Raw genomic sequence first — 11,625 nt, forward strand, 5'->3', positions numbered from 1 at the left:
GTTCAATTTCGTTTCTTTTCATGCCTGAGTAATATTCCATTGTATATATGTGCCACATCTTCTTTATCCATTCAGCCGATGATGGACACTTAGGTTGTTTCCATCTCCGGGCTATTGTAAATAGAGCTGCAATGAACATTTTGGTACATGACTCTTTTTGAATTATGGTTTTCTCAGGGTATATGCCCAGTAGTGGGATTGCTGGGTCATATGGTAGTTCTATTTGTAGTTTTTTAAGGAACCTCCATACTGTTCTCCATAGTGGCTGTACCAATTCACATTCCCACCAGCAGTGCAAGAGTGTTCCCTCTTCTCCACACCCTCTCCAGCATTTATGATTTTTAAGTTCAATCTAGCTTGGGCCTCCAGAGATTGACAGGATACCCAATCTCTCTAAGGGATCCAGATTACTTAGTTCTGGTAATAAACCCCTCTTGGCGAGGGAGCTGCCATACGTGACCCGTCCATGAGGTGGCCCTCTTGTGGCTGCTTGCGCTCCGTCACTGCCTTCCTGTAGACCCACGTGGTCACCGCTCAGGGCTCCCATCCTCTCCTGTGACGATGCCATTGCTGGTCCAGATCTCTGTGCCGAGTGGCTCTTTAGGACAGGATGATGAGCACATTCTCAGGGTCCACAGCTCTTGGTTTACATTTCCTTGCTTGGCTGTTCCCACCACCCCAGTACACCCACGTTATCCACCTTACACCAGAACCACATCTCCATCACTCTGCTCTTGTGGAGTTGAGGTTACATTTCTAGGCTCTCCCTTTGCCATGATGCTGAGACCCCCTCTGGAGGCCCTTGGTGTCTTTTCCTGCCAGCAGACCTCAGTCAGTCTCCTCCAATCCAGCAGAGACTAGTTTGTGGATACCTACTTACTTTACATTAAAGTTATTCTTCCCAGAGCCATGGAAACCTCCAAGAGGACTCGCCATCTCTAGGATAGAGACGAGATTGCAAATTTTAAATAACGACCTACTTTTGTTAAAAAATAAAAGTTAACAATTCTGATTTACCCAGATACCCGTTTCACATGGCACGTCTCTGTAAACAATGAGCAACAGTAAGAGAAGGGAGGGACTCAAAAGGAGGGACTGGGAAAGAACTCTGAGAAGTGCAGCTTTTGTAGTCAGCATCCCGTGAAGCAGATACAGTCCCTGGCTAGAAATCATTTTGTCAGGATCCAAGTTTTCAGCTGAGGCTGTGGGAAATTCTGGTGGTGTGTGGCTAGGGGGGTGTCCATCATCACGACAGAAGGGATAGATAGTGCAGAGCCACCCACCCAGCGATCAGTTCTCCACATATGGCGGCCACATGCCCAGAACTGCCCTTCCTGCTTCTCCCAGCTTGGATACGAAAGTGAGGGCCAACCACAGACTGCCTGGGGGTGGGGGTGAGGCTGGGAGTGAGAATGTCCACCCCACAGCATCACAGAAGAGCCAGCAAGTGGGAGTACCTCTGAGACTGCTGAGTGATTTTTCAAAGAGAAAGGGCAGCTTTGCAAACAGCGTGGGGAAAGCAAGCTGGATTGATGAGTAAGGAGCAAAACATTCTAGAAAAACATCACCATTTCTTGCACAATCAACCACTGAATATGTGTCATCAAACACGAGATCATCCTTACCTGGCAATAACACAGCTGAAATAGATCATTTAAGTAATTTTTCATTGTGACTGGGCCCAACATGGCCTTTAACCATCCCGTAACAAGAATACCGACAGTAGCCTGAAGTACAGAAAAAGTTTATTTTCTTCATAATCAGATGAAAGTGTTGTGGGTACAGAGCCAGAGAACAGCCTCATATTGGAATTTTGGGGTGCCTTAAACGTAAAACAGCTTTTTAATTTTTTTTTTTTTTTACAGTAACTGTACCATCCCAGTAAACTTTTTGAGATGAAATGAAGAATTTAGGTTTCACTGGGAAATCTACATTCAACTTGAAGAGGGTACACAGTATCCTCAACTTTGTTATTCTCTGAAGATGAGTCCTTTGAGAATTAGGATCCTGTTTTTGCTTTGTAGTCATCGCATGTGTCAAGGAAAACATTCAAGACAAAGCCACAGATTGACTTCAACCACAACAGCCTGAGGTACAGAGCATGAAATATGCAATATGTGTAACTCCTGGACCCAGCATCCTACTTAATGAAAACCCAGGAAGGGGACTTGCTGATCCTTGGTTTCATAATTAGAAGTTTTGCAGGCACAAACCAAGTCAAGAGAAAAGGTACACTTTTATAACTAGTGGTTGCTATAATTAAAGTTATTAGTTAAGGAAGGGCCATTACTCAGGGCAAAACAATCAGAAGGAAGTTTTAGCAATTAAGTCAAATTCGCTGTGGTTGTGAGGGTTTGGGTTTTTTGTCCCCTTTTCTTTCTGGAAAACAAAACAACCTCAGGCAAGTGTTCTGTACTTCTCAAAGAGCATCTTGACTCCACAGTGGCTGGAGAGCAAACAGCGAACAGTGAACTGTGCTGTTGATTCTATCAGCAGGTTAATTAAGAAAGCTGTTAGTGATGATAAAAAAAAAAAAAAAAGCCAGCACATTTTCAATTCATATTGACAAAATCCATGACCTAGGCAGAACTGATGTTTGTTCAATACTAGGAAGACATGCTAGAGGCATTTAGAGGAAAAAGCCGACACAGAAAGCTGAAAGTCCGGTACAGGATGTCCCCTGCCCTATTAATAATGTTAGCAGAACTGATCCTTTGAAATTCCACGTGCTTTTCCCTCTCATATAAATTATGTAAGTGGAAGCGTTCAAGACCTCAGATTCACTCTGAAAAACCCAGTTCACTCATAATGGAGTCGTCGTGAAATAGGGCTAGTTTGGTAGTTGGGAAACTGAGTTCTAGTCGGGGATCTGAAGCTAATGTGTTACGTGGTTTGGGACAGTGGGTTTGACTCTGCATTTCGACTTCTAGACTATGCGTACCTTCAACACAGTCCAGTCTCAGGAGCACAGAAAACCCACCTTTCCCGTGTAGCATTTTCCACTGGGGGAAATCTGTTCACAACTCCAGTATGGGATGGTAGGAATGCATTGCCCTCAGGGCAGTGGCACTGAGTGGGACCATCCTTCTGCAGGATAGAGTCACTCCATCTGCTGCTGGGGGGCTGGGCAAAGACTGATGAGTTTGAGATGAGACCATATTGCAGGTTGTCCTATGTTTGCAAACCCTGAAGTCAGACCTTGATCAGGAAAAATCTCCCAGTTCTCTAGTTAGGCTTTTATTTCATTGACCTTGGGGTTGGCTGTCCTGTTTCTCTTTCCATGGCCATTAGTCATTCCCAGCCCCCCCAGAATTTATCCCCTTGGGAACGCCACAAACTGTTTCCTCATGCTACCAGCAAGTTACAAGTGCTTATGGGATTGCTTTAGGGGACATGGAAAAGGGGTAGAGGGAGTAAAAGGGTTCCTCCTAGACCTGGCATTGACTCTTGCTCCCTGATCCCTTTCTCCCTTAGGGAGGACACCACTGGTGAATCCCCAGTCCGCAGTCGGGACGGGCCCAGGGCAGGAGCCACCACAGAAAAGAGAAAGCGAGAGAGAAGGGACCTCTCTCAGGAGGCTCTAGGATATAAAGGAGATGTAACTGACAAACCTCTGACTGCAAATGAGGTCAGATGCACTCCACATGTTATTTTGACAGTTACTCACCACCTCAGAGTTGAGTTAACAGCATCATTTCTCACGGCCTTTTCTGTCTGTCAATATTTGAGCACCTTTAGTGACTTAAGCTCTAAACTTCATCCTGTGATATTTTGGACCCTTCAGAAGTCTGGTGGTAAAAGATACAAATATTGACTCCCAAAAGTGAGTTCAGAGATTTGATTGAGAAATTAAAATGCACTTAAATAATCTCACTCACTCCGGTTTATAGAAAGCAAGGATATTGTGTATTTGGATGAAGTGGCTAGGTGGCGTATTGAAAAACCCAAATGAAAACGAGGAGAGAGACCTTATAAGTTACATGGAAGGACCACAGGACATTCCTGGGAAGGTCTTAACAGCAAGAGTAAAATGGACAATAGGAATTGGAATGAATAGAGTTGGAAGAACTGAGCTCAGAAAGTATAGAAGGAGGTGGAAGCTCAACTTGGGGAGCTAAACACACCACAAAGTAAATAAAAGCAGAATCTCAAAACTAGGATCTGTGCCAGAGGCACAGACACGGACTCTTTATTGCTTTTAAAGGATGACAGTTGAAGTAGCATGGGACTTTATTGGTTATTTATCTCCATTCCATCCTGTTTGCATCTCAGATTTGCTTCATATGATGGTAAAGCTTAACTTGTACAGTTATTTTGACCAAATGCCAGGCAGAAGGATGGAGGAAGGGGTGCCTCTAAAAATGGAAAGTAAGGGAAGCTAGTGAACATTTGACATTGTTTTTTTTTTGACAAGTAGTCATACTACTTTCAGGTACATGTGCATTTTCTCCATTTTCACAACCTCTTTCTTCTAAGTCTCTAAATATCATTCTCTGATTATATCGTTTCCCTGCTCAAAATCCGTAAGTCTTTTCATGTCTGTGGAATGAAGTCCAGCTATCTCAGCCTGGACCTTGCAAAAGCTCTTCATTATCCAGATCCACACGTGTTAAACCAAAATACATAGCAGGCCTATGCCCATACATAGAAGGCATGTGACAAGTGTTGGTCCCCTTAGTGGATGTTAGTTTTTTCCATCTGGTATCCATTTCTTTTCCTCCTTCCTTTATCCTAAGATGACCCTTATTTTTCTTAGATCTCCCTTTATCCAACACTTGGAAATATGTCTCAGGGGAAGAGGGAGGCTCTGGTTGGTCTAAGAATAATCCAAATCCCCTTGCTAGTGACTGGTTTAGGAATGTGCTTATAACACAGTTCTGGCCAATGAGATGTGAGGAGAAGTGTGTCAGAGGCCTCTGGAAGTTTCTTTGCTTTTGAGAGGGTCTTAGGGAGAAGTGAAGTCTGTCTTTGGATGCTTTATGTTTGACTGGGTTTCCTGGAAGTAAGCCAACCCCAAGAAGAACAGAGAGATAGAAAGAACCTGGGTCATTAATGGCATCCCCAAGCTGCTGAAGCAACTACTAACTCTCAAGTCTTCCCTGCCTCTGGAGACCCTGTTATATTAATATGATACAATTTTCTATTTTAAATCAGAGTCAGCCTTTCAGCTACTTGCAGCCAAAAGCATTGTACACAATCTTGTTCCATTTTTATTTTCTGTTTCAACCTAATTGCAATCTGGATCTTTACCACTTCAGGGTCCCCAGCCAAATGCATCTGCGCTACTCTATAAATGCCCCTCAAACTCCCTCCCTCCCTCTACCCATCTACTGAAATCCTCACCATTAAAAACCTTATTAAAACATCATTACCCCTAAGAACTCTTTCCTGATAACCCACTCTCTTCCCAGCTGCCAGAATGTTTTCCCTTCTTCTTCGAATTCCAAAAACCCTTTCCTTACACCTCTTCAGTCATTTTTCCTATTCGGGCATCATAGTTATTCATGTGAACGTCATGTCTTTTTCTAATTGGAAAGTCCTGGGTTGTATCATTTATAGTTTTGTAGTCACCTCCCATCTAGAATAGAGTCTGTTTTTTATATAAAGCACTTGAAATTTGTTGAAGGAATCAGATATTACTAGACTGATTTACCACCCACCCTCTGAGAACTCCATGGACACTAATTGGTGTAGTAATAAAGTAAGAACACTAATTACGCAGTTGATTCTTTAAAATGTCGCCTCCGTGTGAGAAATGTAGGAAACGAAATTTTTAAAGAATCTGGTCCCTCTAGTAGGGCGATTGAGTGAAATTTAATGATGACAATTGAATGACATTGTAAACAATAGTATCAGTTCACTTAGAAAGTTCTTTGCATTTAAAATGCAAGAGTAAATCGCCTAAGGAACTTGGCTATGTTTTTTTCAGTTGATTGGAACAGTCAGATGCCCAAATTTCAAAAGCAAAATGGAAACGAAAGACAGTGCAGAAATTGTGCTCCCAACTCATCTGATGAAATATTGGCTCGTTGGATTTACAGTACTGTGACAAACCTAACGAATTAGGATACTGACATCTTGGTTTGAGAGGAAGGCAATATATTGTACTGTTAAGTAGCAATAGAAAAATGACTCTTAAATCAGAAATCATGGGTCAATAAACTTGCATTTCTCTTTTATGGGATCTTTTAAAACAATGACATTATCTGTTGATCTCTGATCCAAGTCTGACTGTAAGGATGCAATTAAGATTGCAGAGACATTTTAACTTCATCATATTTTATTGATTTTAATTAATTTGAAACATTCTATACATGCAGAAAAACACAGACGCTAACATTTCAGACACCCCATATACCCAGCATCCTGATTTAACATGATAATATTTGGCTACATTTGTAATATTTATTTTATATTTTAGATCTCATCCTTTTGTGTGATACTCAGAATAAAGTTCTACTCAGATTTTGAATTCACTAATTCATTATGATTTTCTTGAGTTTTATTTTTAATTTAGGCAAAATTTATATAGAGTAAAATGCACAGTAAATAAGTGTAAGTCCAATGACCTCTGACAGACCTACACATCTGTGTGTAAATAAACATCCCAATAAAGATGTACATTTTCACCACTCTAAAAAGTTTGCTCGTGCCATGTTGCCCTCAATCCCTCTCAAGAAGCACATCCTGTTCTATCACAGCAGATTATTTTTGTCTGTTCTTAAATGTCATTTAAACGAAATCATATGGTATATTCTCTTCTGTGTCTGACTTCTTCAGCATGACAAAATGGGTTTAAGATTTATCCATGTTGTCACACGTTTTAGTAGTTTTTCTCTTTAGGTTGGTTAGTAGTTTTCAATTGTATGAATAGACCACAGTTTCTTTGTCCATTCTTCTGCTGATGGACTTTAGGGTGAGTTTGGGATTATGCATAAAGTTGCAATGAACATTCTTGGGCATGTCTTTTGTGGATGTGTGTTTTTATTTTCTTGAGTTAAATACTGAGAATGGAATTGCTGAGTCATAGGGAGGTACATTTTTAACTTTATAGGAAGCCAACAAATTTTTTTTTCCATAGGAGTTGTACGATTTATATACCCAGCAATGGTCTGAGCATGCCAATCACTGCACATTCTTGCCAGTATTTGATGGTTGTTAGTCTTTTTAATTACCATTTTTTTAGTGGAATGAGTGGCTTCTCATTGTGGTTTTAATTTGCATTTCTTTGTTGACTAGGAAAATTGAAGACTCCTTCATATGTTTTTCTTTTATCATTTTAATCTACTTTGGTGAAGTGTCTAAGCATTTTGCCCATTTGAAAATAAGTTTTTCTTTTTTTTTTTTTTTGGTAGTATGCGGGCCTCTCACTGCTGTGGCCTTTCCCGTTGCGGAGCACAGGCTCCAGACGCGCAGGCTCAGCGGCCATGGCTCACGGGCCCAGCCGCTCCGCGGCATGCGGGATCCTCCCGGACCGGGGCACGAACCCGTGTCCCCTGCATCAGCAGGCGGGCTGTCAACCACTGCGCCACCAGGGAAGCCCTGAAAATAATTTTTTCTTTTTTAAAATGTTAATTTGTAGTGGATTTTATGTATTTTGCATTCAAGCCCCTTGAGATATGTATATCTATCTACTTATCTATTTATATATACATAATTTTTCTCTTGTGACTTCCCTTTGTATTTTCTTAATGGTACATTTTGATTAGTGGAAATGTTTAATTTTTATTTCTCCTTTCCTACTTTCTCTGGAGTTAATAAAATATTTTTTAGTATTCGATTTCCTCTATTGGCTTTTTAAAAAACAGCTTTATTAAGGCATATTTGACATACAATAAACTATACATATTTAAAGTGTACAATTTTATGTTTTGTCATATGTATACACCTGCAAAGCCATAACCATAACCAAGATGATAGACGTGTCCATCACTCCTGAAATTTCCTCGGTGCTCCTTTTATAATCTTTCTCCCCATCTCTTCTCCTCCCTGTTTTCTTTTAACCCCAGGCAGTAACTACAGATATGCTGTCACTGTAGATTAGTTTGCGTTTTTTAGAATTGTATACAAATGGAATCATACTCTGTATACTCGTTTTTGTCTGGCTTCTTTCATCAGCATACGGAATTTTGGTTCATCCTTATACCTGAGTATATCAATAGTTCGTTACTTTCTGTTCCTGAGAAGTATTCCATTTGTTTATCCATTCATCTACTGATGAACATTCGGATTGTGTTGTTTGGGGCCATTACAAATAGAATTTCTATGAACATTTGTGTGCAAGTCTTTGTATTGACACACGCTTTCTTTGTTCTTGGGTTAATATCTGGTAGTAGAATGGCTGAATCCTACAACAGGTATATGTTTAAAAAACTGTCAAACTGTTTTCCCGTGGTTGCATCATTTTATATTGCCATCATCAGTGTAGGAATGTTTCAGGTACTCTACATCTTCACCAACACTGATATGGTCATTATAAGTTTAGCCATTCTAATAGATGTTTGTGGCATCTCATTGTGGTTTTAATGTGCATTTCCCTAATGATGACGGTTGAACATTTTTTAAAAATTTGCTTATTTTCTTTGGTGAAGCATGTGTTCAAATCTTTTGACCATTTTTTAAAATTGGGTTATTTTCTTGTTATTGAATTTTGAGAGTTCTTTATATTTTCTGGATACAAATCTTTTATTGGACATCATTTGCAAATATTTCTCCCAGTTTGTAGCTGGTCTTTTCATCTTCTTCATTATCTTCTCATAAATGGCAGAAGTTTCCATTTCTGATTATGTCTAATTTATCAATTTGTCTTTTTAGGGATCTTGCTTTCGTTGTTGTATCTAAGAAACCTTTGCCTTACCCAGGGTCACAGAGGTTTTCTCCTATGTATTCTTCTATAAATTTTAGAGTTTTGGTTTTATATTTAGATCTGTGACCCACTTTGAGTTAATTTTTGTATGGACAGAGGTCAACTTTTGCATATGAATACCCAATCGTGATGCAACATTTGTTGGACGTCTATTGACTTTTTAGGTATTCCTCTTTGTATTTTTTTTTTAACTGTTGCTCTAGGGATTTTATTATGCATTCTTAATTTGTCATAGTCCACTACCACTTCAGGTAAAATATGAGAATCTTGCAGTAGTATCACTCCATATGCTGCCACTCCATTCTTCATGAATTGTCATATATTTTGCTGCTATTTATGTTATAAAAATCCACAACAAAATGTTATTATAGTTAATTTAAATGATCAATTTTGTTTTAAAGAAATTTAAAACATAAGAAAGCAGGCTTTTCAAAATGTACCCACGTATTTACTAAGGGTGGTGGTAGTGACCTCTCTCTGTATAACTGAGTTTCCATCTGTTGTCATTTCTCTTCAGTCTGAAGAACTTCCTTTAAGAATTTCTTGAAGTGAGGATCTGCTGGTTATGAATTCTTTTAGCTTTCTTTTCTCCAAAAATATTTTTTTAAACCTCATTTATTGAAGGACATTTTCACTGGCTGTTGAATTCTAGGTTGACAGTTTTCTCTCTGTGTTTTACACATACCATTAGATTGTTTTCTGACCTTCATTGTTTTCTGTGAGTAGTATTCATAATTCTTATCTTTGTCCCCTGACACACAGTGTTTTTCTTTTCCTCTGAGTGCTTTATAATTTATCTTGATTTTTAGTACTTTGTGATATGCTGAGCTATGATTTTCTTAATGTCTTTCATCAAATGTGGAAAATTCTCAGATACTAGTGCTTAAATATTTTTTTCTCTTCTCTCTCCTCTCCTTCTTCATCTCCACTTAACACTGTGTTAGATCACTTTATATTGTCCCACAAGTCACTGAGGCTTTGTTTTTATTTCAAAAAATTTTTTTCATGTTCAGCAATTCGGAAATTTTCTATTGAGCTGTCTTCAAGGTCACTGATCTTTCTTCTGTCGTGTCCAATTTATTTAATAGCAAATTGCTTATCCAGGCGATCTTTTATTTAAGATTTTATATTTTTCAGCTTAATATCCATTGGCTCTTTTTTATTGCTTTTATATATTGTCTAAGATTCCCCATCTCTTACATCATAGTTATTCATGCTTTATTTCATATCCTTAAGGATATTTATAATAGGTGTTTTAAAATCCTCATATACTAATCGTAACATCTGGGTCTTTCAAGGTCTGTTTCCATTTTTTCTCCTTGATTCTTTGCAGGTTTAATAATTTTTTATTGCATGCTGGACATTGTAGATGATACATAGGGAGAAGTGATTATGTTGTCTCCCTTTAAAGGGTGATAAGTTTTGTTTTGGTGGTATTGAATAGTGACATAAGTGGTAGATCTTGATCTAGTCAGACTTTGTTTTAAGGTTTCTTAGAATAGTCTATTACTATTTTTGCCCTAAGTCCTAGGGAATGGCTTTTATTCTAGGACATAAATTTTACTAAGATATGGCTTTTCTAGGGTTTCAGTTGGATGCCTGATGTTTTCAGTGAGGAGTGTCCACTCTGGCTGGGCCACAATCCCAGATTCTCCAAACTCTGTGTGCTCGCTAATATCTCTGTTCAGCTCTCAGCTTCCCAGCAGCAGAACTCACAGATTCAGGCTTTGTACCTGTGCTTCTCAGTTCTTGGCCCAGGATCTGAGGGAGTGGCCATCCAGTTTTCTTGGGCCCCAGCTCTGTGGAGCTACCCCTTTCTCTGGCCACGCCCCCACGAATTTTAGCTGCCTCCAAAACACATTCTGAAGAATAGTGGCAATATGGACAGCTCTATCTTATTTCTGATTTTAACAGAAATTTCTTTAGTATTTCATTGTTAGCTTCCAGTAAATATTCTATCTTGTTTTAAAATCTTCTATTTTTATTTTACTTAGAGATTTCATCATGAATGCTTACTGAATTATATCAATTACTCTTTTGTCATATATTGGTACAGTCCTATATTTTCCCCTTAATTTATTAATGGAATAAATTATGTTGATAAAATTCCTAATGCTCATTCTTAGGTTTCCGAAAAAAATCCTTATTTTATACACTGATAGGTATGCTTTTCAATTTTTCAAGCCTTTAACATTTAAATGAATAAAACAGAATAATAAGCTTTAAAATACAGGGTGCTTAAAAGAAAAAAGGACAAATACTTCTTAAATTTCAGTCACTTTGCCTTAAACATACAAAGGCAAGTTGATTATTAACAGTTAAAAGAAATTTATACTGTGTCTCTCTACTTGTGCTACTAAGACAATTACATTCAGCTTTCTTGAAGTATAATTGATGACAACTGCACGTTAAAGACAATTGTCTTTGATATTGTGAAAAGAATTTAGCTACCACTTGGGAACCAAGTGACCTTGTTTAACTCACCCTCTCAGAGCTTGTTACCTTCTCTGTAAGATGGGGGTGGAAATCACACCTACCCTGCAAGGTTAACGTGAGCATTAAGTGTGATGATGGGTGGGGGTATGTTTTGAAAGTGCTAAGCTGTTGTTGGTGGCTTTTTTTTTTTCTTTTCAGAATTGCTCTACTGTATTTCTTTTCCCTCCTTTTTCCCCTCTTTTAAAACATTAAGACTTCCATGTCTTTTTAAAAGCAATTTAAAGTTCACAGCAAAATTGAGACGGAGGCACAGAGATTTCCCA

This window comes from Neophocaena asiaeorientalis, unplaced genomic scaffold (assembly GCF_003031525.2).
Source record: "Neophocaena asiaeorientalis asiaeorientalis breed wild unplaced genomic scaffold, Neophocaena_asiaeorientalis_V1.1 scaffold273, whole genome shotgun sequence".
NCBI lineage: Eukaryota > Metazoa > Chordata > Mammalia > Artiodactyla > Phocoenidae > Neophocaena > Neophocaena asiaeorientalis.